General features: G+C 39.1%; 1 protein-coding gene across 11 annotated transcripts in view; it reads left to right on the top strand.

Annotated features, from left to right (window-relative positions):
* Positions 1-26,389, top strand: part of CASK (calcium/calmodulin dependent serine protein kinase) — a 200,331-nt gene that overhangs the window by 56,663 nt on the left and 117,279 nt on the right. The gene's annotated exons all lie outside the window — the stretch shown is intronic.

Genomic DNA, 26,389 nt, shown 5'->3' with positions numbered 1-26,389 from the left:
GCGTTTTGAATATAGTTCTTGGACTATTTCTAGCACTGAGACCGGCAAGACAATCGAATCAAAACCAGAGTTGTTATGGATCATCCATTTTAGGAGAATAATTCCGAAATTAGTTGGGGGGGGGGCAAGAGGGGGAGAAAATGTGAAAGTTTATGTTAGGTTGATTTTGGTTTGGTTTGTTCTTCTTCCACAAAGGTCCCACAGATCTTTTCCCTGACATATTTTTAGGTTGTGAGTTATTTTATTGCAGTTGAGACCTTACTCTTGTTCTCCTTCTTTCCCGAAATACTTTACCCTTGTTGCTTGTTTGTGGGCCGTGTTTGGTTTTTTTTGTGTGGTTTTTTTGTTTGTTTGTTTTTTGAGGGGAGGGAGGGTTGGTTGTTGTTTTGGCTTTGTGTTTGTTTGGGTTTTATTATTATTATTATTATTTAGACTTGCATTTTTGAAATTGCTTTGTCAGTGCTGTTAATTTTAAAAGCTTTGTTTAATTTTAGATAAAGTATCTTAACTTTTGATGTTGGAAAGCTGTGGTGAATCTCATTACTTTTTGCAAAAGCATCTGTGTGTAAATTTCTGTACCTACGTCCCTACTTTTTTTCAAATATTTAAGCAAAAAAATGCAGTGTTAGTGTTGAGCTCAAGTCTTCAAGTAAAAGGTATTGGGAATCTGTATGGCATCAAATTTTACGATACTATATCATATGTAGACTTGTATCATATGCCGACTTGTATTTGTGACTCTTTGCCTTTGATTTGGAAATACCAATTTACCTGGAATTTCTAGTAGTTGTGAGTTCTGTCCTGTACCATATTTCACAGATGGAAGTTGCTTCTTTCTGTGTGGCATTACTGGGCCTACACCTGAGCTATTGTGACCAGTTCAGGGCTTCACAATCTGAGGGATGCTGAAAAATGGGAAAGGTCCCAGCAAAGGACTGTCAAAAAGAGTTGGGACCCTTGAGCACATCATGGGCAAAGAAGAGGTAGAGGGAGCTGGGTTTATTTGGTCTGGTAAAGAGGAGGCCAAGAGGCTAATATAACACTAGTCTACAACTATTTGAAAAATTACAAAAATGGCAGAGACAAGCTGTTTTTAATAATGACAGCTGTTACAGAAAAGAGTAATGGTCAGAAATTGTTGCTTGTAAGGTTCAGGCTGAACTTGGGGACGAACCTGTCCACTGGGATGGTGGTGCAGCAAATACAGGTAGCCCAGAAAGGTCATACGACCTCTGTTGCTGGAGGTTTTCAGGAATTTGCTAATGAAGGTACAGCTGTCCTAATCTAATGATAACCTCACTTTGAGTCAGAGTCTGATCAGATGACTGTCAGAGGTCATTTCATACCAGCATTCCTATAATTTAGTGAGAGTATGAGGAAGGCACCATTATAGGTTTACTTTCACTGAAGCGGAAAATACGAGGCTATTTCAGAGAATGAAAAACTAGATCAGCTTGACTCTGCTTTTTCCTTTATTATTTTAAACCTATGAGAAAGCTGGAAGTATTTAGTGATATTAGTGTTGCAGATATAACTGTTATACAGGAGCTTTCTTGAAAATTCATTGAGTATGTACATATTGGTACTGAAGAGGTTGAGGCATCTGTTTATAGACTGCAAAAATCAGATGGTATTAGTGACACCTCTGTTGATAAGAAAACACAGGAATATGGAATTTTGAAGTGAAGGTGTTTAAAATGTCAATAGCTGCCTGTCATTGAGTTTATGTTGCTGGTCTTTTAAATATCACTACAGTTTTTGTGTATGCTGTACAAATGCTTGGGGAAGAGGGAAGGTGTCAAGGTCATGATGAAAGGAACCTGTACTAGAGTTTGTGCTTATCAACAGAACTTGAAGACTGATGCTTAAAACCATGTCTGATATTTGTCATTTCAAGAGTCTACCTTTCTGGGGAATGCACTGTTTCTAGCATAGTTCTACTTCTTATGCACATGGGTAGAACTGTTCCTGTTTTGGTACAGGAAATGTTATCTAAGCCTTTCTGAGGGGTTTGCTTGTTTTAACTTATTGAAGGATTTGAGTTTTCTTTCGTTTTTCTGGAAAAGCCATAGGCTGCTCTGGTTATAAATTCAGTTTAACTAATTTCTATGTATAATTTTCATAAATGTCTGTTCTATAGTTCTGCTATAACTGTCATAAAGTGTTATGAAAATTAAATACTTCTGTGCAAAAATAAAACATGAGAGTTGGAACCAAGCTTTTTTGCCCAGAAGACGTTTCTGTAAGTGTTTGTGCATGTTAACCAGATAATAGATCCAATGAATCACAGGAATGCATGAGAACAGAACAAGGATTTCTTTTTCAGGATTCTATTTAATCTGTTATTATTGTAAGTAGGTTTACTGCAGAAAAGGTGCATGTTTTTTTTCAATGGTTAGAAATACAGAATTCAGGCTTGGGCAGCACTTCACATAATATATATAAAGCATAAAATACAGTGTTATATATTAGGGGCCTTCTTTGGTGCTCTTTCTAGCATGTGGCCAAATACAGGCTTCCAGGAGTGGGCTACTACGTGTTACTTTGTTTAGACTTCGTTTGGAGTCCCACATAGGAATTTGATTGGTCCAGGGAAGCAAGTATGAGGTTCTACAACAAAACATGGCCTTTCATCCAGATCATAAGCAAAGAGTAACAGAGATCAATTACATGGTGTTGTTTTATTTCAAGAACATAAAATTTCTTGAAATTTAATGCAAGCATATTCACAGCAGTGTTGACGTAATGCTGTTTCCATCTTCAGAAGGCAAGGCATAGTTTGTGAATTTATTACACCTTCTTTAAAGCACTTAAGAATATTTACCTATTTTTTATGAACTATTACTTAAATGGAATGAAAATTATTACATTTCATGCTTTGCAAGCAATTGGTTCTTTATATAATCAGTCTTCAGAGCAAGGACAGCTTTGTTGTTTGTTATGTGACTTCAGTCCCTTGCCTTTAATACGTATCTGGTTGTTGTGGTTTAAACCCTAGCCTGACAGCTTGTTCACTCACTCCCAGTGAGTGGTGCCAGGCTGAAACCAATTCGGGCCCGCTCCCCCCCGCCCCACAGGGCTCTCCCCTTCCCCGCTCCCGGAGGGATGGGGAGGAGGATCGAAAGAGTGCAACTCCCACGGGTTGAGACAAGAACAGTCCAGCAACCAATGTACAACACAAATCACCACCGCTACCACCAACGACAACAATGATAAGAGAAAATAACAAGGGAAGAGAATACAATACCACTGGCCAAGAAACGAGTCCAACCCAGAAGCCCGTGTCCTTCCAGGTACCTCCCAGTTACCCCCCACCCCGGGCATGATGTGCTGTGGTATGGAATACCTCTTTGGCTAGCCTGGGTCAGGCGCCCCATCTCTGCTTCCTCCCGGCTTCCCCTCCTCCCTGGCAGAGCATGAGCCTCACAAAGTCCTTGGTCAGGGTAAACATCACTTAGCAGCAACCAAAAACGTCGGTATCACCAGCACTATTCCCAGGCTGGAAGTCAAAACACAGCACTGCACCAGCTACCACAAAGGAGAAACATGACTGCTACTGCTGAACCCAGGACATTATCCACCCCTTATTCCATACCATTCACGTCATGCTCAGATCCCACATTTTCAATATACCATTGCTCTCCCACATATATAAATCCATCTACACACAGACCAAGAGAAAGAGATCATTTTCTTAGTGCATGGACCAATCCCTATAATGCTGCTGAGTCCATTTGGTCCATGATGTCAGGTTCCATCTCTTGTAACAGTCTTTCAGGGCAGGAAAGGCTGTGTGCAGTATTGGATGGTTGCCTGCTGATGCTGGTCGTTCCTTTACTGTGGAACTCATCCGGTTCTATCAAAGTGCATTCTCCATTGGGATGATGGTTGGAGGGAAGTCAGGGCCAGTCGCTGGTGACCTGAAGACATCTAGTTGATGGGCTATAAAAGTATTACACAGCAGGCAACAGCATACAATTAAGTTCATTGGCTGTTTTCCCCTAAAATCAAATCCCCTTGAGGTATACATCGTACTTCCCCATCTTCCCGCGTTACCCACCAAGTATATCCAGGTCCCTGAGCAAAAGCAATCCCACGAGTGGGTTTGCCTTTACCTGAAGCAGGAATAACCCAGACTGTCTTCCCCAGCAAATCTTCATATGCACCACGGGAACTTTGTCCCCCTCTACAATATGTAAAAGTTCTCACTGGGCTGGGCCAGCCCTGTTGGCAGATCCTCTGGTGTTGACCAACCAGGTGGCCTTTGGAAAGTGTGTCCCCCAGTGCTTGAAAGTTCCCCCACCCATTGCTCTCAGTGTAGTTTTTAACAGCCCATTGTACCGTTCAATTTTCCTAGAGGCTGGTGCGTGGTAGGGGATGTGATATACCCACTCAATGCCATGCTCTTTGGCCCAAATATCTATAAGGTTATTCTGGAAATGAGTCCCATTGTCTGACTCAATTCTCTCTGGGGTGCCGTGTCACCACAAAATCTGTTTCTCAAGGCCCAGGATGGTGTTCCGGGCAGTGGCATGGGGCACAGCGTATGTTTCCAGCCACCCGGTGGTTGTTTCCACCATGGTAAGCACATGGCGCTTGCCTTGGCGGGTTGGTGGCAGTGTGATATAGTCAATCTGCCAGGCCTCCCCATATTTATACTTCAACCATCGTCCTCCATACCAAAGAGGCTTTAACCGCTTGGCTTGTTTAATTGCAGCACGTTTCACACTCATGAATAACCTGGGCAATAGTGTCCATTGTTAAGTCCACCCCTCGATCACGGGCCCATCTATATGTTGCATCTCTGCCCTGATGGCCTTCTGCCCTGATGGCCTTAAGTGTCATGGGCCCACCGGGCCAAAAATAATTCACCTTTATGTTGCCAATCTTAAGTCCATCTGAGCCACTTCAATCTTAGCCGCTTTATCCACTTGTTGGTTGTTCTGGTGTTCCTCAGTGGCCCGACTCTTGGGTACATGGGCATCTACATGACGTATCTTCACCACCAGGTTCTGCACCCGTGTAGCAATACCAAAAGCCCATCAGTACCCTTTTGGATCTTTGAAGTACCCTCTCTTGAGGTAGTCTATGCCGAGGATGCATGGCGCCTCTGGACCAGTCACAATAGGGTGCTTTTGCCATTCCCTCCCAGTCAGGCTGATTTCAGCCTCCAGCACAGTCAACTCTTGGGATCCTCCTGTCACTCCAGAAATATAGATGGATTCCACCCCTTGACAGCTTGATGGCATCAGGGTACACTGTGCACCAGTATCTACTAGAGCCTTATACTTCTGTGGGACTGATGCGTCAGGCCGTCTGATCCACACAGTCCAGTAAATCTGATTGTCCCCTACCTCCACCTGGCTGGAGGCAGGGCCCCTCTAATGGTCATCACAGCGTTGGACACTTAAGTCATGGTAAAAGGGATTATTCTTCGTTATCACAGGAGCTGGAGTAAAATCAGCTCTTCCATTCCATCTGGGAAACTGCTCACCAGAGACTGAAGCCGTAGCTCTCATGGGACGATCAGTCTTGGCCCTTGCTCCCCTTCCGGGGGTACCTCCGGGTACCCCCAGTGTCCTTCCGGGTACCTCCCAGTTACCCCCCACCCCGGGCATGACGTGCTGTGGTATGGAATACCTCCTTGGCTAGCCTGGGTCAGGCGCCCCGTCTCTGCTTCCTCACAGCTTCCCCTCCTCCCTGGCAGAGCATGAGCCTCACAAAGTCCTTGGTCAGGGTAAACATCACTTAGCAGCAACCGAAAACATCGGTATCACCAGCACTGTTCCCAGGCTGGAAGTCAAAACACAGCACTGCACCAGCTAACATGAAGGAGAAAAATTGACTGCTACTGCTAAACCTAGGACACTGGTTTTACTTTATTTGCTGTAGTACCTCAACATACAATAGCTTTGCAGGAGCATACCTCTTCTCCCCTCTTTTTTGATCTTTACTACTTGACTACACTTTGCTCTGATAACTTTTATCTGTTCTTGGTTTCACTGTAGTGCCAATAATGTAAAAATGACTTGTATTTAGTGGCTGAAACCCCTATGGACCAGTTGCACATTGCCAGATTAGTTAGGTCTTTACATAACCTTATCATGAAACTGCTTTTGGTGATGCAAAAACCGAGCAGAAAGATTTATAAATGTAAACGGTACCCTTTACAGCTTGCAAAATGCAATTATATGAAGTGTATATGTTTGGCTGTCGTAATAATTATTCATTCTAAGAATAGCATATTAGAATACTAATTAAAAAAATTGCTGTATCTTGAAATTCTTAGAACACATCTAATAAAGTAATTATGTCATTAGCACTAAACAATTAATACAGCAGATGATATGTAATTTAACTGTTATTTTTGTTACGTAACTGAGTGTGCAGTTGACCTGGATTTTTGAAAAAAAGCAGTCATAATTGATTGAGAAGTGCTCCAGAAGGAACATTGCTATAATCTTTTCTCTCATGTTACATCTCACTTCTATATATGTGAAACAAGAAAATATTTTCATATATGTGAACAAGAAATTAAGACCTATGCAAATGAATCTTGTTATGAAAAGTTGTTTTAAACTTGCTGTCATTTCAGTCAGGGAACATCAGTGAATACGATTTATAGCTTAGAAGTTAATTCCTCTTAGTACATATTAAATAGGACTTGGTGATCATTTGATTAAAATCTTTGCTGAAATAACTAGTGTTGTTAAATATGTGACTGGGTAATACATAATATCAAACCATTTTTCTGAAAAAAAAACCCAACCAACCAACCACATAATTTATGCCCATTTCAGTCATTTCAAGTAATAAAGGGTATTTACTAATTGAGGAAAACTTCTGTACAGACTCTTACTTATGCATCACTTTTGCTTAATCTGAACCAGCCTTTTGGAATGCAGCTTTAGCTGAAAATTAAACTGGAAAATGTTTTAAATTCTTAATAGAATTTTTTAACTTAGGAAAAACATTTTCAGAGAGTGCTTGTGGTTTAGCATAGATCACAGAACCCAAATGATAAGCTGCAGTCGATACTATGTATTTCAAGCAGACTAGTAAAATGATGCCTGCCAGGTAATTGGGATGTCTTGTGGTATACTGAATGCTTTACAGAAGTATCAGAAATAAGTGTCAAAGGTTTGTTTTGTGGATTGTTTTGGGTTTGTTGTTTGGTGTTTTCTTTTAGCCAGTGGTAAGTCTGTTATTGAAATGTCCATCCCAGTCAGCTACAGTTGCATCCTCAGTCAGTCGCTTTGAACCCAGTGCTGCTTTCCAAACTCCATCTCCTAAATGGTAATGAGAAGGATTGTAGTTGAGCAGGGTTCTAAAAAATCTTTTATACTAATCGTCTCTCTCCCCAGAAAAAAACAGGCCCTGTGGTGGTCCTGGTAGACACCAAGTTGAACATGAGACCATAGTGTGCCCTTGCCGAAAAAAAGGCTTACAGTATTCCAGGCTGCCTCCTTAGGGGGAGTGTTGCCAGCTGGTGGAGGGAAGTGATCCTTCCCCCCTACTCAGCACTGGTGAAGCCACAACTAAAGTGCTGAAGTTCTATGCTCCCCAGTGCATAAAGAAAGAGACATAGAGCTACTAGAGGGAGTCCAGCAAAGGGCCCCCGGATTGATGATAAAGCAACTGGAGCATCTTTTCTGCAAGCAAAGGCTGGGAGAGCTGGGGCTACTCAGCCAGAGAGAAAGCTCAGGAGGGATCTCATTGATGTGTACTAACACCTGAAGGGAGGATGCAGAGAAAATGGAGCCAGGCTTTTTTCAGTAGTACCCAGTGACAGGACAAGAGGCAGTGGGCACAAACGGAAACACAGGAAGCTCTGTCTGAACTTGAGGAAACACTTTTCCACTGAGAGGGCAATTGAGCCCTGACACAGGTTGCCCAGAGATATTGTGGAGTCTCCATCATTGGGGGTTATTCAGAAGTCATCAGGATATAGACCTGGGTAACATGCTCTAAGTAGCCCTGCCTCAGCAAGGGGGTAGGACCAGATAACATCCAGAGGTTCCTTCCAGCCTCTACCATTCTGTCATTCTACAGAGGCAGCTTTATTACTTTCTTGATGGGCGAATGGCTTTCCTGTGATAAGCCTGGGAGCAGCTGACCAGAGTACTCTTTGGGATCTCCTCTGCTCCACATGCCATTGTCTCTCTGTACTCCTTGCTGAGTGTGTAGATAAGGTTTTATGACACAACCTAACATTTTTTCTTTTCTGAAGCCCTAGTTTAATTGTAGCTGTCTTCTTGCTTAGGGAAGCAAACTCTTTCTCAAAGAGTTTGAGAAAGTAAGCTTGTTTGAAAAAGAAATCTAGGTTGGAGAAGGAAGCAAGGGTGTTCCTTTGGTGTTCTTAAAGTAGTAAGCAATGGCTGCAGCTTTTACCAGTACAATAAACAAAATTGCAAAGGTGTGTTTATTCACCCTCTTTGCAAAGCAAAGTCATACTTAAATTTATGCAAAGAAATACAGAAATATGCTTTTTAAAAGATTTATTTTGAGAATGCTCTCAAGTCTTCATTCTTAAACATGATTGTCTTTAATCTCTTTGCAAAATGAATGAGGTAAGTCCAACTTCTGTTCTGAAAAATGAAAACGCTTTCCAAAACACTTCTCTTTCTACACAGTCTGTACTCGTCTAACGAGTCATGATTCTTGCCAATAGTCCAGAAATAGGCTTCTAACTGTGCTTGCCATAATTCAGGCTGGTTGCAAACACAGGGAAGATAATAAGCATCAGCTGTATTTTCAAATATTTCTGTTTGGATGCAAGCATGTATTCTGTTCTGGTTTGTTCAGTCAACAAAACTCAAGATTAATTGCAGCTGAGCTGCAATTTCTGTTAATTCATTAGTCCAGGGAGAACCTTCTTTGACTCTTAAATGCTGGGGTTGGGGGTTTTTTAATCAAATAATGTGGTGATATGATAAATAATGGTACTGGTGCAATTTCACTGTTCTAGAACTGCTTTTCATGTCAGAATGAAAAACCTGTATTCTGCCATAGTGTAAGATATTGGCAAAAATTGTGTCTTTGGGTTATGTGATTTTTGTTTCAGATAGTTTTATATCCCGTGAAAATCCCATCTAAAATCTGTTTCCAAAAGAGAGATTTCATGGTTTGTAATCCACAGATTCCTGTTCTTTTGTACTCTCCTGAGATTTCTGCTAAGTTAGATAGGTACGTTATGATCTTGGATAATCTTGCCACAAATCAGCTACAAACTTTCCACTTGGACGTTTTCAGCACGTGCTAGTATTTTTACTAGATTATGGATGAACATGGTTTTGAGCTAGAGGCAATAGAAATTTGCAAAAGTAAAGGTATGTTAGCAAACCTTGATGGACTGCTTAAATAGGATGGGAGAAAGAATGATAGGTTTTAAAATAGGTGCATGTTTTTAATACGTAATATATATATTCTTAATAAGTGTGCGTGTTCATCATAAACAAGACTGCATGCCTCTAATCAAATAAAAAAATTATTTTTGATAACGAGTACTTCAGATCACTTGCTTAAGAAAATACAAAGGAGCTACCTAATAGTTGACATTGATTGCTGTTGTGTCAATCTTTGGATGTAGAAGCTCTTACCTTTGTTTGTCAATTTGCTGCATATGCACTGCTGATTGTAAAACAGTTTACTAAAATTAAAACACATAGCATAATCTCCTTAACACCTAAGTGGTCTTCAACCTGAAAAATTAAGCAGGAGAAAAAAAAAGGTAAAGCTAAAAGACCAGTGACAAACTATCACAATCTATGCTGTGTTTATAGAAACTACAGAGTAAGGTATTTGCACAAATGAAGGTCTGCCTTTCTTGAGTGCAAGTCAAGGGGTTTAGGCCGGTTGTAAACAGTGCCAAACAATGGCTGTGTTTTTCCAGCATAAGAGTTGCATCAGTAGAAAAAATAAAAAATAAATCTTGTAACCTTCTTGACCAAAGAAAATCTTGGGGAAAAAGAGGAAAAAAAATGTTGAGAGAAGTTATTAAGTCTACCTAATATGAAGGCAGATGGAAATGTTTGTTGTTTGGAAGCTATCTTGTAAAACAATTTAAATGAAAGATCTTGGTTAACATATAGAGTAGAATATTTGAGATACATAGCTTCTTAATGAAGAGAAGCATTTTGATTTAAATAAATCAGAGACCTGGGTGTCTGAGAACACTTACTAACTTAATTTTGTTTCTTAAAGACGTTCTACATTTTATCTGGTATTCTAGTTGTATGTCAATTATTGTCCTGTCAGTTGTCTTCCACTATGTTATTTTAATAGAGTGAAGGAATTTACATACAATGATTTTCTATACAGTTAAATTTAACCTGAAGGCTACTTAAAACTTGAATGAACATGCATTATATGAAATCAATTTTATCTGTAGTATTGCATTGCATTTCCTCCTAATTCTAGCTTTTAGAAGTATTACATGTATAACCAGTAGATTTAAAGAATTTTACTGAAACAACTGTCATTGTTCCCACTGTAATGGAACGGAAGATGTATGATTTTAAAAAGCTTTAACACTTAAGTACCTAGAAGACAGAAGGATGAGAATATTATAGCATATCTACCTAAACACTGCAAGATAATTGCACTTTCTTAAGGTTATCTCTTAACAGTTTGGGGGGGGATTTAAGTGCCATTGGCTTTAGGAGAGAGACCTGTTTTTAACAGCTCTATGTATTACTGCAGTCTTAGCACTCTGAAATAGTGCTTACTGCCATGGCATTTTCCAGCTACAAGTCATTTATTTTAATGATGACGCTGATCAGGGACACCAGAGTAGCCTACTCATGCTGAATGTGTTGTATATACTTGATTTCCTAAAATGAATCCAACCAGGAAGTATACACCATGACAGTAAGTAAATTGGCAATGTAAATAAAAATACAGTGATCTATAGCAGGTTTACTTAAAATCTATGACAGAAATTTGTTTTGGAAGTTGTTTTTTAAGATCACTTCATATATGAGTAAGACTTACATTGCATCTCTTGGGTGGGGGAGGGAATCATTCTGTCTCTTTTGCCTAAAATATGCAGTGGTCAAATTCTTTCTCATTTGAAGTTGCTGTAGAAGAAAAAGCCCGATCACAAATGAGACTGGCTCTAAAAAGTAGTATTTTATTCTCTCAGAATGTCTTATCATTTGTTAAGACACATAAATGAGGATTAATTTTTAAAACTTTTCAGAACTGAGGAATTACTGTAAAAGATCTGTTCCAAATTCTACAGAAAGTTACTAGCAGAATAGGTGATACAAAACCCAAGCTTCTTGATTTTCTGTGGTTTCCCATAGACTAACTAAATAAAGTTATGTTAAAAATTTTATTGCTTTATCTACTGTGCCGGATCTAGTTACTGTAGATCTTTTAATATCTGTCCCTTTTAACATTGCCTGTGATATAGTGACAATTAACAATTGCAGGTCTTGGTGAAAATATTGCCTTAGTTTATAGCATCATAAATAGCAAAAATGGCTTATGAAATACCGCTTGGCCTGAGTGAGGTAGATTTACCAAATCAAATAAGTATTTGAATCCAGGTTGCACAACATAAATGTTTATTACAGTATATGTGTGTTACGCATCACTGTTTTCAGGTCTGCACGGGTTATCATTGTTGTATTCTATTTTGTCCTCGTAATTCTCTTTGAAAACCTGTGCCAAACTGGAGCCTGTGTTTCCAGCACAGGGCTGGACAAGTGTGGTGGTTGTGCTTGGAAAGAAGCTTTTCACCTCTGATATTGTAGGTTTGCAAGAACCTCTATTCTTGTGCTATAGAGTGATAGAGGACCTACAGTCTTTGTCTCTCTCTCTCAACCTTAGCTGCTTGAGGGGAAACCAGTAAAGAAACTACTATGCCCTGGAAATGTAGGATGCTAACATCTAGGATTATTAGTTGCCACTTACCATCTGTGTGGTGCGTGGGTGCTGCTTTGCATCTTCTCCCCTTTTCCCCTCGGTAAGACTAGTTGAGCTGATTTAACAGCTCCTGGATGATGAAAGGAGGGGGAAAACCCTGTTTCTTCAACCCAGATTCCTTACAGTGTAGCCCTGTTGTTTCATTTGCATCGGCTTTGGTACTATTTTTGCTTTTGGACTGATGTATTTTAACTCAAGTTGGAGAAAAAAGTGAACAGAGGACTTGGACCCTCAGTCTCCTAGTCTTTACTTTCTCTTGATTGGCTTGCTTACTTTTTAAATACATCTTCTTTGGAAACCTGTTAGGGTTAAAGAAGGATTACCTTGTCAGAAGGAAAATGTAAGCAAGGATAGTTTGATATTATTCAGCTGGGAATTTTGATGGTATCTTTAGAGGAAAATATTTCTATATGTTGTATGTTAGTGTCGTGGTTTAAACCCTAGCCAGACAGCTTATTCACTCACTCCCAGTGAGTGGTGCCAGGCTGAGAGCAATCGAGGCCCCCCCCCCGCCCCGGGGCTCTCCCCTTCCCTGCTCCCGGAGGGATGGAGAGGAGGATCGAAAGAGTGCAACTCCCACGGGTTGAGACAAGAACAGTCCAGCAACCAATGTACAACACAAATCACCACTGCTACCACCAACGACAACAATGATAAGAGAAGATAACAAGGGAAGAGAATACGATACCACCGGCCAAGAAACGAGTCCCACCCGGAAGCCCGTGTCCTTCCCGGTAACTCCCAGTTACCCCCCACCCTGGGCATGACATGCTGTGGTATGGAATACCTCCCTGGCTAGCCTGGGTCAGGCGCCCCGTCTCTGCTTCCTCATGGCTTCCCTCCTCCCTGGCAGAGCATGAACCTCACAAAGTCCTTGGTCAGGGTAAACATCACTTGGCAACAACTGAAAACATCGGTATCACCAGCATTGTTCCCAGGCTGGAAGTCAAAACACAGCCCTGCACCAGCTACCACGAAGGAGAAACATGACTGCTACTGCTGAACCCAGTACAGTTAGTCTAGAATTTGTGATAGTAACCCAGTGTGGTATACTTAGAAAACAGAATAGAGGTTCACTTCTAAAGGCTACCAGTAACTGTTTAACACATGAATGCAAGCAGGGGTTGGACAAGGAACTGCAGAAGCATGTCTTATAAATAGCTGTGGTTGTAACCTCAGTTCCTTCCTAAATAGCTCATAGGCATTGTTTGTTTTTTCTTTTTGCCTTAAATAACAAGCAAGTAAGCAAATTAGCTGGAGAAAGTGCATGTACAAGGTAACATTAACAACAGAGAGAGAAGAAAAAAGCCTCATATGTTATCAAAGCTGCTATCCTTGTCTGTGTTCCTGTCCATGTGGTAGTACTGGTGAACAACTAAATACTAATTAAGGATTGAAAGTTAGATGGTCCATTCTAGAAATTGTCTGGGTTACCAGGCTTTCCCCCCCTTTTTTTTTCATGTCCTGTTTTGCTTGTGTGTGTGGAGTTGTCCGTATGATTAGCTCTTCTTACAGGCACTGCCTAATTTAATGAAGGTGGTCATCCAGTTCAGATTTGCTGCTTTAGTGTCATCATCCCCTCCCCATCACATGGCCAAAAGAAGAGTTTACCAGTTTAAGGGCTATTTCAATCAGCTTAATTGATCATCAGTTGACAAACTTCCAATTGCTTGTTCTGGTATTGAAACAAACACACACAAGTGTCTCCATGCCTGTGGCTACATGTGTAACATTGAGTCTTTTCGAAGAGGCAGTGGGCAGGGAGGAGATGAGATTAGTATATGCTGGTTCCTGCAGTGGTGGCAGCCCCTAAAAAATGTGTTGAGAGCTTTGATTATTTTATTTTAATTTTTGTTTTTTCAGCTTAAGAATGCTGTGGTGCTGTTTATTCTGTTTTAAAGTCCTGCTTCTCTAAAAATTACAAATAGGCTTTCCAAACTGACGGTAGTATATGTAAAAAACCCAGGATATCTATATAAAATGTATGAATTCATCTGTGCTCTGAGGCCATTTTTTCCCTAATTAGTTGTTCATGAATGAAGACTTAATGCAACAGGAGGATTTAAGCTGCCAAATTTTACTTCTCTGGTAAATGGAGACTGAGATACTGTAGCGAATAAGAAAAAAGAAGTGCAATAACACAGGTACAGTGGGATGTGTTAGAAAGCATGTGGATGTGCAAAACTTGTATGACATGCTTGTATCTGTCAAGATTTGTGAGCTCTTTCTTAGCACCAGTCCAGAACTGACCCTTTGGTGAGTATCAGCCCTGTTTTCTTGGCAGGCCATTTCTGTGAGTGTTTATTAGTGCATCCTCAAGAACCAGGGTCACCACTGTGACTTTCAAGTGACCTTACATAGAGCTAGCTATGCAGTGGCATGTATACCCCTCCTTGCCTCAGTTTTGTGTCTTCCTGCGCCTACTGCAGTACTCTGGAAAAAGAAGAACATGGTTGTGCATCATGAGACACACTGAACAGATTGATTCACCAGGATAGGTGTGGAAACTGTGAGGGAAGGCAGGTCAAGAACTAGTATTTGCTTCTTCCTTCAAGGAGTGTACATCTTTTGCAACTAAGTGTGCTTCAGATTATTTTCAGGATCAGGACAATGCTGCGTTCAACCTGAGAGTCATGTGTTGTCATGGTAAGATATTGGTTTGATTTTGTTGTGTAGACAGGAAGGGTGGTCTAAAGAATCTGTGGAATGGCTCAGAGGTCTCTCAAGTCAGCTGATCTATGTGAGTGTTATGTTTACATTTCCAAGTAACCCCTCATGTCAATGAAATCCTTAATCCTGGTGGTATTTGGTGGTATTTAATGTAGACAGACTTATTTAATTTTTAATTATTTTTTTTTTTATAACTTGTGAAGAAAGGAAATTTGGTTCTTTAACAAAAGAACTGTCGTAATTGTTTTTTCCAGTGGTTTTATACAGCTCTGTTTTCAAAAGAGGATGTAGATTATTATCGGTTATTTTACTTCTGTGGACTTCTAATAGTAGACATATGCTTTGACCATTTAATATATGCAAGCTTATTGTTGCTCTTGCACTTTAGAGCAAGAAAAATGAGCAGAATTTATAAGGTACCGTTCTTACTCTAATTGAGCATCATTTCACATTTAGATATCAACAATCTTATGCTGAGCATGCAGGAGTGAGATAGTACAGGTTAGTTGTTGGAACAAATTTGAGTCAAGCCTTTTAATCCCCGACAAAGTTTCATTCAGTTCTGAGAGTGTTTACATGCAAGTACTGTGAGTGTAAGTACTTAAATAATCTTTGCTTTGTCAAGCAGGAGGAGCAATCCATTATCCCCAGCTGGTTACTGCAAAGCTTCATAGATTGATGTCAGTCCTCTGTGTCCCTTCACTGTGACAGTAAAGGAAATTGTTGAATATATTCCCTATGTGGTTCTTGCTATTGGTATCACCTGGAATTTCAGAGGCAGTGGGAAACTCCCTCAGAATTTAGTTAAAAAGCCATGCGGATACACCGTTTCCAAGTGTGTACCTCCTACTTTCTCATAGAATTTCCAAATTCACAGATTGGATTAGGTGACCTAACTGTTTCTAACTCAGTTTTTCCTAAGTATGAATTTTAGGTATTTTTGTTCTTTGCTGATCACCAGATAATAAAGAAGGGAAATGATATACTGTTTTCTTAATGCTTAGGTGAGATTAAAGAAGTAACCTCTTCATATCTGTATTAATGAAGAGGAATTGCTCTTTAAATACCATGAGGAGTGTGTGAATATTATGAAAGAAAATATTTCTCAGGTGATCTTTAGTTGTAATCCAAATCAGTTTACAGGCAAACTTGTCATTGGATAGGTTCTTTACAGGGATATGTTACCTCTGTCACTTACGTTTGCCAGAGAAAAAAGCATGAGTGATGATTTGTAAAACCTCGCAGTATTTTCAGCTTGTTGTACAATCCAAGTTAGGCAAGCTAAAACCTTGCTGCTACAGCTGTGACTTGGATGTTGCTAGAAACAAGTTTGAGCTCAGGTGCACTGATTTCATCACCAATGTTAAATTTTTATGGAATGAAAGGGGGAATATATTTTAAGAGCACTAGTTTCGGAGCCTTGGAGGAGTATTGCAACTGCACAAGCAGAAAAGGGAAAAAGTACTCTTTTAAAGCTTTGCAACTTTAATAGACAGTATTTAAAAGTATTTTATGAATATGTGGAAGTAACAAGTCTAGTTAAAACTTTGGTTCTTAGCATGAAATTGTGAAATTCTGGTAAAGAGTACGTTCTCTAGTGCTGCACAACTGTTTTACGAAACTGGGTTTGTAATCACAGAATGGTTTGGGGTGGAAGGGACCTTAAATGTCATCTAGTTCCACCCCACTTGTCATGGGCAGGGACATCTTCTACTAGAACAGGTTGCTCAAAGCCCCTTATTGTGTCAGTTAACAAAGAAAAGGGGGGAGAAAAGTAAAATCTATGACTTGTGATAATAATTGCAAAGAGAAGCATGTGCAGAAGTGGAACAGAGCAATGAGTAATCCTGGATTACTACTGCTTGAAAAGAGTTTTCTGGTTCCTGACATTGTTCTGTCACTGAACCAGAAAACGGGTTTTGTTAAGGTAATTGTTCTCCAGCTTTCAGACATTACTCTGCTACAGGATTTCCTAGCTGGACAGAATCGGTATCATCCTTAAAATTTGCTAGTTATTTATTACTCAGGGTTCATCTCTGCAGTGCGCTGTAGATGCTGTTTGCCCTCTAGTTCAGTGTGCTGTGAAGGGAGATTTCAGTACTCAGGCTGCCTCCGTATGGCAGCATATAATGCATCTTGTGCTGTTTTACCTGAAAAATCTGTTAAGTAACCTGTGCGGCATGCCACAGCTGCCACAAATAAAATGTTGTCACTCACTGAGCGATGTGACATTGCAGAATTAACTGCATCAGAATACATTGATATTTTAGATACTGGTTTTGCCTGGGTTGTCTAGACTAGATATGGGCAAAGTAGACTATTTCCTTTCTAGCACCAGTGAGCAACTGGTTTCGTACTAGCTATGTAGAGCCCACAGTTCAGGGCCTAAGAAAGTTTGATCAAAGCAAACAAACAAGTAAATTTTGTGTGTATGGGAAGCGTCTTAAGCAGTCACTTCCCTCTTCTGAGTGCCTTTGGACAGGCACTCTTTTTCTGCTTATAGTGTTCAAGAGTGTAATGGATTATTTAACCCTTCCTAGAATAGAAGTTAGGGAGAGTTTATCTCAACTAGCTGAATTATGAGTAGGTCTCCTTTGTGTCTTCCAGATTTTTTTTCCTGTAAAATTGAGATCCTTTGTTAATATCAAAACACAGGTTTCCCTCTCATTATGTTAAGGTAAGGCTAAACAACAAAATAAGACATTTCAGACAAAAATAAAACTGCAAATGTTAGAATGATCAGGAACAGAAAAAAACTAAGTTTTTCAGGATCAAGTGACATTCTTGATAATGTTTCATTGCCTTCAAGGGCACTTACTTCATGTAATGTCATTACATTTTAGTACATGAGTACTAAAAATTAATTTAAAGGACTGCAAAGTCTAACCTTTAGCTAAATTGATCTGCTAAGTGAATTTTGGCCAAAATATTAGAGAGATGTCAAAGTCTGGTGTAAAAATTTTTTACCAGTCTAAATTCAGCTCTGATGATTATGCTCTTAGCACATTCTGGGATATACATTACCTATATTACTCTGGCCAAAGGCTGAAGAGAAAACATACACACATACATCTGTGCACACACATGTGCAGCAAAAATATCCCTGGAAGCAAGCAAACAAAACACAAACTAATAAAAACCACCCTGTGTGATTAACCTTTGAAAAGGAGAAATTGCAGGGATTTAAACTACACTATTTGCAGGTACTGTCTTTCTAAAGCTTTTTGCCCGACTTCAAAGCAATAAATACACTCTTCTGTTATTGTTTTGTGGATTAAACAAGAACTTATGTGTTGTAGTTGTGTAATAGTTATTGATGTGTGCAGTGTAGATTACTGGTGTAGTTGTTAGCTCTGAATGGTTTCTTAGGTGTAGAGAAAATGGTTTTCCAGAGAATCTGGATAAAAGGGTGCTTAGCCCTGTATGTACCTTAATCATTTTAGGGTGGCCTGCTTTGTTGTTGTTGTTCTTAGGTTTGAACTGTAATCATTATTAGTCAGATCAGTGGTATAAAACTAGCCAAATGTAAAGCTCTCCGCGGCTAAGTAAAAGCAGCGACCTTTTGTATTCAGTTGCTGACTACATACCGGAGCAAAGTAGGAGCTCTGTTGCCATCTAGTGAGAAATCTGTAGGTACGCATGTCGACTTGGAGTTGCGCAAACGCAAGAAATTACCGAGAGGAAAGAGAAATAGGACCTGACTTACAACTTTGTTTTCAATTTGAGTTTCAGTTAAATATACGAAGCTATAAAGCTACTGTAAGTTAGATTTCTCAGTATTATCAGGAAATGTAAGTGCTTTTAGTTATCGGACATCTTTACTCTAAGGAGAAGGAGAGCAATGTCATAGGCAGTTGTGATTTGACATATTGTCAAACATTTCAAGCCAGTGCTGCTGTTGAGATGAGCAATGCTGCTGCAATCTGGCCATTTGTTTCTATCGCTCTGCTGTCAACACTATTGTGCTCACAAGTGTTTGTGCAGATACCCAGAACTAGCCAGAACTAGTCTGGTTGAAAAATAGCTCTTTGGGGAAACAAAAAATGATTGTTTGCAGTCAGGTTGATTCCTTGATTCTGTTTATTGTGCAGTGGCACAAGCAGTTGCACTAGCATGAAGGGGAGACATAGTGCAGGAGGGGAGAATGAATTGTCAAGAGGGGGAACAATTGCTACTTTAAATAGGACTGCTGGTTTTAAGAGTTTACCGGTTAGTTTTCACTACAAGGAAGAGCAGTCAGTGTAACTGTGAAATCATGACCTTTGAGTTGTTTCAATAAAGACCACTGTGACCTTACAGCTGAGCATTTTGCCAGTTCAATGCTCCAGCCAGCATGTAGCGTTCTTTATACCAAACACACACCTTGTGTCTAATTGTTTTTCTATTTTTTGCTTTATTTTTTAAGAGAAGTTTCACAACATGTTCTGACAGGGTGCTGCTGCACATACCTTTCTGATTCCCTCTGTTAAAGAATTCATTGTATCACAAAGTGTTTAAAATTGTGGCTTGTAGTATAGCAACCTGTGGTCTTTGGTTATTGTGAAGGTGCTGTGTTTCGGGCTATTATGCAGTGCTGCATAACAGGTGGGAACATGGGATTTAATATAATGGTTATCAGTAGTGAACCCACTTTTATAATTTGATTGATCACAACCTGAAAGTCAATGACTATTTTCAATTTCCTTTCATTAATTATTGAAGACAGAGCAATGTTAGGAGAAAAGGGAAGTGCCTCAGGTTTTACAGCAGAGGTTCCAAAATGTTTCTAGCAGCAACTTCCATTTCTGTTTGTCAGTTCAAACTTGTGACACAGAGAGCTCTCTTTATTCCTTTTTAAATTAATTTATGGTGTTTATAACATTACTTTTTATTATCATGTCCCTCCTTGAGTTTATGAAACAAACTGCTGCTTTGCAGCAGTTCAAAATACAGATTGTGCATCTAAAAGAAAAATAATCCAGGAGGTGCTGGTTTCACTTTTATGTGTTTCCCCCCTCTTCCTCTGTTCCCCTGCCTCACTGAATCTGCTGTTGAGTATAAACTGAGTGGATGTAGAATGTAGAAAATCTCATAGGAGAGAGATCCGATCTTTTTTCCTGCTTGGGAAAGGGTGGATTTGATGGGTTGTGGTGGGTGCTTTGTGAAAAGTTGCTAAGAATTATCTTTTAATTAAATGAATGAAATTATTTGGGCTTAATTATCTTCAGTAGGCAGCTGTTATTCTTTCAGGCATTCCTAAACATTTTTATTAGTTCAGGTTGATCCATTACCTAAAATACGCTGTCTTATTTATGAAGCATTGCTTATTTGTATGCCAATAAAAATTAGGAAATAAGTAACAAAAGGCAGGGTTTGCTTCCATGGACATGACTATGCAAGCTAACTTAAAATGTCTGTTAGATATGTGATTCTGGACAAGTCTGGTGAATATATCAGAAGTCGTGAGAGAAAAGGCAAGGAAAGAGTTTTTTCACACCCAATTTCGTGTTCTACATAGCTGATGGAGTATAAACTGAGGAAGGAAAATTGCCTTTTAAGTCTCCCAAGGCACCAGCTCCAGCTAAAAAGCCATTAATGTGTTTATATTTATGTCCAAACAGTGAAAGTGTAGAGTAGAAGATGGAAGTTAGTCAGAATTTAGTGGGCGTCTATAAAGTCTGATTCCACAAAATGAAGCTTTCCATAGGTTTCTGCATTGGGTCTCAGAAATGTATTCTGGTTGTTGTCTACTAGCTGTAACTGCATTTTGGATTTCTTTCTTCATGTCATTCTTTTGCTTCCAAATATTCCAGTAGCATTAAAACAAAAGATACTAACAGGAGATGGAGTGTCTCACAATGTCAGTGTAATTATTGATTACCATGGTGTTTTTATCAAGGCCCACCTACAAGCTATATGCATGTTTCTCTTTTTTTGTATGTTTTTGTTAAGGTACAGATTGGTATGCAATAAAAAATTTGATGACAGTAGAAACATTTGCAGGGAAAGGTGTGTACTTGTGCTTGTACTTGTGTTTCTTGACATCCTAAGGAGCTCCAAGTGCTGGCTTTCACAGTCTTATTTGCTTTCTCCTTCCATGTTCCTTTCCTTTCTTTTAAGCCAGCTTCTGTACTTGGGATTGCTCACTGAGCCATTTCGCATGCCAAGACTGCACGACACCGAGCCAGTGGGGAAAAAATAAATGAATGTTTTTTGTTCTTTTTTCACTGAGTTAACACTGAAATGGTTTGCTGTGTGGTGTGACAAGCTCCAGGCTGCTGCACAGTGGAACAGAGGGCAAGAATGTGTGTGGGATGAAGGGAGAAACAGCCAGCAGTTAAATCAGCTTGGCTACCACGGAGCTTTAGCCACCCCAAAGTGTGTGGGAGAGGAGGCAGGAAAGCTTTTACTGCTTCTTGAAACAAGGAGTCATTAACTGGTCAGATGTATGTGTGATGAGGAGTCAGTCACATATCCCAGGAAGGCATTCGATGTGGTTTTAATTAAGCGAAAGGGGAATACTCCCTTGTAGCAGAGGGGTGGGTGTGTAAAAAAAAATAATAAATAAAAATCTTTGGGGCAGAAACATCGCTGTGGTTCTGTAGTATAGGAGCTTCATTGCCAGTGTCAGTGTAAGATGTTCCCACCTCCAACTGAGCATTCCTGTTGCAGTATGTTGGCTGTGCTGAGAGCTTTTAAGACTTCTTTGCTATAGTATTAGAATAATAAAGCCTTAGAGTCATTTTCACAGAGCAGCAAGGATGAGCAAACAGAATGGGGACGGGGAAACTTTTCAAGCTGGTATTGCTCTGAAAGTTCACCTGGTTTTGGAAGTGTGACCTCAGGTGCAGTATGATTGGTTAAACTGCAGCTTGCTGTTGTGAAGGATGTTATGTGCTTGTTATGTGCTGTCTTGAGGCGGAGGTGCATAGCTGTGTGCTCAACTTGGAGGTAGTCTACTCTTTTTGGAGCCCTTTGAAGCATGGTGTCTAGTGCAGTCTTGGCTACTTGGAAATGGAGCAAACCCATATTAAATGTAAGTTATAAGTTTTGAGCCGTGAGAAGCTACAGGGATAGCTTCTATGAGAAGAGAGAGGCTTACAGCTGCCCTTTGCCTGGATACAGCTAGTTCCAGACAGCTCCAACGGACCAGAGCTGAGCCCCTCAGACATATGTGTGGCACTGCTGGGAAGATACACTTGAGGAAGGGTAGTGAACACTGGAATGAGGCATGGGCAATCTGGAACAAAAAGAGGGGAATGCCAAGATCAGGGAAGGATGTTTCCTGTGTCAGAGCAGATATCCTCTGCAGCCTGTGGAGGGCCCATTTTGGAGGAGCAGAAAGTGTAAGAAGGAAGGAACAGCAGAGAGGAACCACCATGTACTGACCCCCCCCCCTGCACCATTCAGAGTTGGGGTAGAGGAGTCTGCAGAGAATGGGTGAAGTTAAGCATGAGAAAGGCTGTTGTACCCAAGCTGTGGCTGGAGAACTAATCCTTTAAGGGACTGACCCTGGAGAATCAGAATGCTGTATATTTAAAAATGACATATCTTCCATCTTGCTAACTTGATGCCATCCTTCCCCAAAAAAAGATGTGGCTACTACAGTTTCTGCATGTCAGTTTCAAGATGTTAAAATGATGCTATATATAACCCAGGCTGCTAGAGAGCATCTAATTCTTCCATGCTGTAGGATAGCAAAAACGTACTTTCAAAATATGCTCAGTATGCTTGAGATGTTTTAAAACCTTGAGTATCAGATTTTGAAAGGAAATTAGGTGTTTGCCAGTATTGTCAGAGATGTGTAGGATATTTGATAGTTAACTCCCAAGGAAATTTTAAATGATGCTAATGTGTTATATTTTCTGTCAAAGACTGGTATATCTTTCTCTGCAGTTATTTAGAGTAGTTACCTTTTTAGTGCTTCCAGCAAGTCATTTTCAGTGTAGCTATCTAAATGCAGGACTGCATTTTCTCTGTGGGGCAATTATCACTGGGAATTTCCTTTTCCATCTTATACTTTCCCATTTGTTACAGAAGTCTTGGACTTTCATGCATTTTCAACAACTTCAGTGACTCTCTCTAAATAATTAGCTATGTATAAAATGGAGACTTTATTGTTTCCAGTTTCTAAAAACACCTCAAAGTTTTATGAACAGACTGAAATTCCAGAATATTTATTGGTAACAGTGGTGTACAATGAGAGCTTTTAAATGTTTTTCAAATTGTGATGTAAAGTATCAAACTATGTGCTAAGCAACCTAAATGAAACACCTAATTTTTCTTCCTATTTCTGCTTCTGTAACAATACCTTTCATGCACTCAGCAGAGAAACTTTTAAGGCTTGTGCTTTTAAGCCTTGGTCTTCTATTTATTGCTGTTGTCATTAATGTTTCATTTTGAAAGAAGTGCTGACAGAGGAGGCTTAAAGTATGGACCAGAAAGCCATTTCTTCAGCCATATCAACAAAAGAAGCATGAATAAATGAAGTGTTCAAAAAGGATTCCAATATAAAGTAAATTAGTCCAGCAATTGAAGTATGACGGGTTAGTTTAGTTTTCTGAGATGTTGTCTTGCCTTAGGGTATGTCCTCTTGGGCAAATTTTGTTTCTTAGCAAAGGAGACCATTCTAAATGAGATACATAGCTATTAATAAATGGTACAAGTCATCAGTTGCTGCTTGAAGCTAACTTTTAAAGCCAGCTTAATTTATTGTCAGATGCTAGAGTTATCATGAAGCTCTTTTAGGTGTTTTGAATATGAAAGACTTATTGTCATATAGGATGTGTGGGACCTTTATTATTACACAACTTGGCTGAAATACTGAGCACGGGTTTAGAAAACTTAACAGGAGGTAGCAAATAGTTCATACAATTTTATATTCAGCATGATAAGTTACAGGTATTACAATGGGTCACAAGATAATAATGGGATTATTCTTAGGAAATCTTCAGTCACCTGCTTGCAGCCAAGCATCTCTTTGGTTTTGTGTTGTATTCAGAACTGGAACAGTATCTGTAGGCACCTGGGATTTTATTTACCTCTTGAGGAATGTGACAAGGTAAAATTCAATTCAGTCTGGTAAAAGAATTTGATAAAGGACTGAGTACATGATGTCATTTTTTAAGTGAAAACAATTAAATGTAAGTGCCATCTCTGCCTGTTCTCACCCCTCCCCTTTCCTTTTTACTGGTCTTAAATATGACATATTTTGACACTTGGGTCACAGTCCAAATGGACTTCAGGCTCTGTCATCTCTTTCCTACCCTGTGGCTTCGTTGAATCGATGTGGTATGTACTTGTCTGTCTTTCTATGCCTAGTTTTCTTCTTCCTTAATAGGTCTACTCTAAAAAGTCCCTGCTGTTTTTAAAATAGGACTTTGTTCTTCTCTTGGCCCCAAGACCTCTTAGTCATACAAAACCTTGTTGTGTGATTTCTGTCTATTTGGGTTTTTTCCTGTTTGGAGTTATTATTTTCCACTTTCCGTTTCTCCTTCCTCTGCTGCTGACATTTAGTCTGTGAGCAATTGTTTCACTCATACAGTATTACACAAAGGAACAAGGTAAATGGCAGCATATGTTTTCTTCCTCACGGTTCTACTTCTCTTCAAAATATAAATAAGGTCCAAAAGAAATTAATAAAGTCAATGGCCAAAATAAACTATTTTGAACACAATTTTTACAATTTTACAATTTCTGCTTTAAATAAAACAGAGGTTTTCTGTAGTTTCCTATTGGACTTTCACTTTGCTTTCCATCTAAAATAGGTATTGGATACCCTGGTGAAGTGTGATAACATTAAAGCTGTTATACAATAAGAGACAAAAGCAAGGTATTTTCTGAAGTCTGTCATCATTCACAGAATCCCAAAGTTTTCTATTCTCTTATGCTCACTGTTGTTATGCTTACCTGTGATTCCACTTAAGAAACCCTGGATGTGTACTTCAGTGAAAGACAAAGAGAACCTCACTACCTAGAAAAGAGGTGGTAATCATTTAGTGTCAAATCAATGCCAAAGCGTGACAGAAGGGAATGTTGGAATGTGGTTTTAGTAGTTACTCTTCATGAAGGTGGTATAAAAACTGATATGCCAGTATTTTGAACAGTGAAAGACATGCTGCTGTTTTATTTCTTGATAGAATTCCGTCTCTGTATAAACAACAAATTTTATGTTGATGTCTGTATTTAAATTTCTTCGGCATCAGTGAAAGAGAGTTCCTCGCTTCTTTTTGCTGCTCTGCTTTCACTTCCCAAGAGGACATTACATAATGGTTTTGAAGGGTTTGCTCTGCACATTTTGCTTTTAAATTATATTTCCAAGGATGTGAGAGAAGTAGCGCATAATGCAACTTTAATGTGAAAGCTCTAGTAACAAAATTTGCACTTTCTGAATCTGTTTTTTCCCGAAAATTCAGTCATCTCCAGTTTCTGATCATTTCTGTTGAATTTATAGATGACTAAAAGAGCAAAAGTCTAGCATAAATCTTAGTAAGCTGTTAAATGCTTCACATGAAAGAATGTTCATATTGCTGCTCAAATATTTGAATGTTATTGATTCATATTAGAAATGTATTAAGGCACATATGAAAACAGTGCATTATATATTTCTTTGTAGCACAGCAACACAATGGTAACTATTCTCAAATGAAGAAACCATATTTATATTTTCCCATACATACATATGTAGGCTATTCTTGAGCTAATCACCTGTATGGAAAAAGAATAGAAAAGTAAAAATGTCTGTTTCAGAATTAATGAAGTAATATTTTTCCTCTTTTCTCAAATTATCATCATGGTTATCATTCAGGATTTTGCTATTCCTCTAAATATTAGTGGTAAATTGAAAGGGAAAAGTAAAAAAAAAAGTTTAAGGATGATTAAATAGCAAAAATACCAAGTGGTTTAAACAAAGAAGAAAGAAAACTGATTCAGCACAGTTTGGTTTTTTTTGCATTTTGATACTAGCAGAAGGATTGATCTGTGATCCGAAAAAGTAAAGAGCATTTTTAAAATCTCTTAAGCTTTGAAAGATGTCACAGTGGTTTCTGCTCTTTATTCGGAACCGTTTCTGCTTTACTCCCTCTTATATAGAGCAGAGCTGCAAGATAATATATGCTGGTTAAAATTTATGCCAGTGTAATTTCATATTTGTGATTAAAAAAAAAAAAAGAAATCACTGTTAAAGAAGTAATCTTCAAGAACTTTAAACATAAGAAAAAAACTTTTTTATTTAGGAGGGTAATCAGATACTGGTATAGATTCCCTGGACAGGTTGTAGAGTCTCCGTTCTTGGAAGTGTTCAAAACCTAACTGAATGTAGTTCTGGGCAACCTGTTGTAGTTAATCTTGCTTTGAGCAGAGGTATCAGACTAGAGACCTCCAGGTTTTAATAGTTCTGTAAGTGAGGTGAAAAAGCCTGTCTTGATATTTGGAGATAATTTTGCAGTGATGTATGTTTAAGATTAAAATCTTGGTGTAATCTGCATATGTGCACTAAAGAAATTTATTACTGTACAGTTCTTCAGATTATGACCAAGGAGATCTTTTGTTAATAGTTCAGATCAAGAAAACCTGTTAAGTTTTGTGTGTTTGTATTTTGAGATCTATGGAAGTTTTTAAGTTTGAAATGAAGTTGAAGTTCTGAAGGGGAATAGTTAAATATCATCACATCAGTGTTCTTTTCTAATAAACTCTTTAATCTTCATAATTTTAGATGTGTACATAGAATAGTTGGGGTTGGAAAGGATCTTACGTCTTTCCTAACATCATGTTCTAATTGTTTCTGTTTTTTTTTAATTCATCAGCTTGA

Source organism: Pezoporus occidentalis, unplaced genomic scaffold, assembly GCF_034315485.1.
Source record: "Pezoporus occidentalis ecotype Australia unplaced genomic scaffold, CSIRO_AGI_Poc_V1 ctg272, whole genome shotgun sequence".
Taxonomy (NCBI): Eukaryota; Metazoa; Chordata; class Aves; order Psittaciformes; family Psittacidae; genus Pezoporus; species Pezoporus occidentalis.
The sequence above is the reverse complement of the archived record's forward strand: the minus strand, read 5'-3'. Positions and strand labels throughout refer to the sequence as shown.